This window comes from Choloepus didactylus, chromosome 8 (genome assembly GCF_015220235.1).
Source record: "Choloepus didactylus isolate mChoDid1 chromosome 8, mChoDid1.pri, whole genome shotgun sequence".
Taxonomy (NCBI): Eukaryota; Metazoa; Chordata; class Mammalia; order Pilosa; family Megalonychidae; genus Choloepus; species Choloepus didactylus.
The window spans coordinates 15912096-15915822 of NC_051314.1; positions in this window are offsets into that span (position 1 = coordinate 15912096).

Genomic DNA, 3727 nt, shown 5'->3' on the forward strand with positions numbered 1-3727 from the left:
CCGCCGGCGCGGGGGCGGGCCGCCCTCCCGCCGCCCTGGGACCCCGCCCGAGGCCCGCCTGCCGCCGCCGGGGAGCGGGGAGGGGGCGGTGGCTTGGCGCCCCACCCAGCCGCGGCTCCGCCCCCAGGCGCGGAACCCCGCCCCTCAAAGGCCGGAACCCCGAGCAGCTACTCTCCTAGAAGGTCTTCGTCAGCCCTTCCCTACGGTGCTCCCCCGGAGCATTCCCCTCTCCCTCAAAGAACGCTGGGACAGTCCCTGAAGACCCTTCACACGTCCCCACATACACTGCAAACTAGCCCCTCCCCACAGTGACTTCTTCCTGCACCCCACCCCACCGTCACCACCACCACGCTGCCCACCAGGAATTCTCCTCCCCTCAGAAGCGGAACTGCTGCCTCTTTTGTCTCTTCTGCCTAAGGACGTGTACACTGTAAATTCCCCCATACTGACTTCTCTAAACCGCCCCCACCCCATGGCCTGAACGTTTGGGGACGCATTTCCCCTCACCTCAGGCCAATCAGGGAGTTCCCCTGCAGAACCCAAAGCAACCCCAGATGGCCACCAGCTTCCCCCTCCCCCTTTCCCAACACTCCAAATACCCTTAACCTCCCCTTCTCTTTCCCCTTCCCCCAAGCCTTCCCTGGAGGCTCCGTGCCCCTCCCACCACCACCACCCTCAGCCTCCTTGTCCACTCAGTGACGAATGGGTCATCTGCCCTCCTCCTGCAACGTTCCCCTCACAGCTGCATAGGCTCAGGGTCTTCCCCTGCACCCCACTAGGGTCCCTTGGTCCCCTCTGGCCCTGATTAGAGTGGTGGTGCAGGTGGCTCCCCAGGACTCCTGGGAAGCAGTGCCCTGGCTGGCAGGGCATTCTCCATCCCCCCAGCCCTGCCCCTCGAGGCCTGGGTCGGCTAACCCCTCCCCTCCCCCAGAAGTCTCTCCTGACTTTCCAGCTTTCCAGGCACATGAATCAGCCTTCCACTGGCTGCCTGGTGGTGACATCACTCTGACCCAGGCTGTAGTTCATTCTGATGGGTCTGCCACTCCACTCACCAAGGAAAGGAACACAGGGTCTTAGTCATCTTTGCCATCCCCTCAGCATGCAGGGAAGTAAAAAGAACAGAAGTTTTAGAGTGATATCCAGCCAGGCTCGAATCCTGGCTTCCCCACTCACTCAGCTGTGTGATCTTACACCTCCCTGAACCTCAGTTTCCACATCTTTAAAATGGGGGTCATTCCTGCTTGACAAGGTGGCTGAGAGGATTAAGATGCAAAGTGTTTGACCTTTTAATCATCACTCATAAATTCTAACTATTGACATTGTCAGTACCTGGCAAACATGTAGCAAACTGGATTGAAAACAACTTGTACCCAGCTTGTCATCTGGGCCATTTGGGGTGAATTATCAAGGAAAGATGCTGACTTGGGGGTCCCACCTCCTCAAAGGTCCACCGAGTCCAGTCCTGAGTTCAAATATGACCCAGAACTATCAACCCCAGCTTGCCGACCTGAGCCAGCCTCGCGTCCCCAGGTGTGTCCCAGGCTGGAAGGCGACCATCCCAGCCCCAAATGTGGACCTCCAGGCCATCCAGGAAGAGGCTGCCACAGATGAGACCACCTGCCAGCCTCTTGGTCGCTTCACCAGCCCTGTGCTGCCCTCCTCTGCCCCATCCCCTATGGGAAAGCATTCCGGAAAACAGGATTGCAGCTACTCTCAAACCCAGGGACATGCGTTCAGGATCCTGAAGCCAACATTCTCCTTGGCCTTCAGAGACCACCCAGGTGGGACTACACCCCTGTCCCACCAGCCTAACAGGCTCCCTTCGGTGAGGGCCCTGGAGGCAGCTCCATGTCTGACCTTGATCCCTTTGCCGTAATCACAGTTTACATGGTGTGGCCCACTGGGCCCCCATTATTCCATGTGCAGGCTTTATAAACTCACCATGTGGTGAGTTAAGGACTGCATATCCACAGCTGTGTGGCCACAGGCCAGACAACTCACCCCTCTGAATACCAATTTCCTACCCTGTAAAATGGGGATAATAATCTTTGCCCTGCCTGTGTCTCCGGGTTGTGGGGAATGAGGTGAGATAAGGGAGGTAAAAATGCTGCGTAGACTGTACGCCTAGGCTGCAGGTGCAAGGTGAGTCTTTCTTTACAAGTGGAAACAGAAGCCACAGACAGAGACATCAGGCCACTTGCCCAAAATCATTAGGGCTGAGGGGTTTGGGCCCATAATTCAATGCTTTTCTGTTGTTTTTCTGTCGATTAAGAAGTGAATACGCTCTCCTTAGCAAATAATTAAAAATAGAAATAAAGCCAAAATTCCTACTTTGTCTCCTTCAATCCTGGTCCCTTCTGTAGCCTAGGCTGTCAATTTGAAACTTAGCCTTCCAGAACTTTCACAGGCATTTACATTCAAGCATGGGGGCCGGGGGCTGGGGCTCAAGGGGCTGGAGGGATGAACAAGACAAGGTGCCTGCCCTCAGGGAGCTAGCACTGAAGTGAGGAAGACAGGCAACAAGCAAGTAAACAACTCAATGAAGATCATTCCAGACAGAGATAGGAGAAGATAGAGCAAAGTGCTGTGATAGCTAAAGATGGGGCCAGGGTGGCCAGGGAAGGCCTCTCTGAGGTTGTGACATTTGAGCTGAATGAGAGAAGGAGCCCGCTATCAAAACTCTGCAGGCCGTGCTTCCAAGGGGAGGGAGGAGCCAGGATGAAGGCCCCAGGGAAGGAGGAGTTTGTCCTCGTACAGGCCAAGGAGCAGGTAGGATGGTGCCTGATGGAGTCCGAGAGGCAGGCAAAGAGCAACCATGTATGAGCTTGTAGACCAAGGAGATGTTGTTGCTCTCTGCACCCCAGGAAGTCACTGCAGGGTCTTAGGGGATGATGATCTAATATTTTATAAGGCTTGTTTGGAGTGAATGGACTCTAGGGGGACAGGAGGGGAAGCAGGGACACTGTAAGGAGGCCACTGCAGTCATCAAGGCAAGAGATGATGGAGGCTGGACCAGGCTGGGGCAGTGGGGATGGAGAGAAGTGCAGGGATTAGGAACATGTTGTGAATGGGGAACGAGGAGCGCTTGTTGATGGGTTGGTTGAAAATGGGTGTGAGGCAGAGGGGAGTAAGGACAGATGATGGGGCTGTGGATTGAGACAGGGAAGAGTGGCTGAGGGGCTGAGGGATGAGGGAGCCACTCTCTGTATTAAGCACCTGCACTATGGGGGGGATTCAGATACCAAAGAGGCAGCCCTGCCCCCAAGGAGCTCACGTTTCCTATGTGGGTGTTTCAACTCTTCACCTCCTTTGACCTAAGTGACAAGTGAGGTTTCACAGCTCCAGCTGGTACGCAATACCCTGCTCCCTAACTGCAGCGCCACCTTCTCCCACCTGTCCAAGAAAGCAAATCAGAAGCACGTGTGTGAGATAGCTTTCATTCCAGGGACTTGAGTGCTTTCTAATTATCCCCAGGTCAATCATTCACACACTTCTGGGCTTTAACAAGATGCTTGGGACGCCGACCAACCAGCGTCCCAGGGAAGAGCTGGCTGGTCAGGTGTGGGACATGGGCCCATAAACGACCCTGTGTCCAGCCTGATAAGGGGCAAGGACGAAGGAAGCCCAGGGAACCCTGGGATCCCAAAGGAGCCCCTGACAAGCACTCCGCTTGCCCTTCTTGCCCACAAGCTTTGCAAGAGGGTTTTGAAGGAGGGAGGTACAAAGG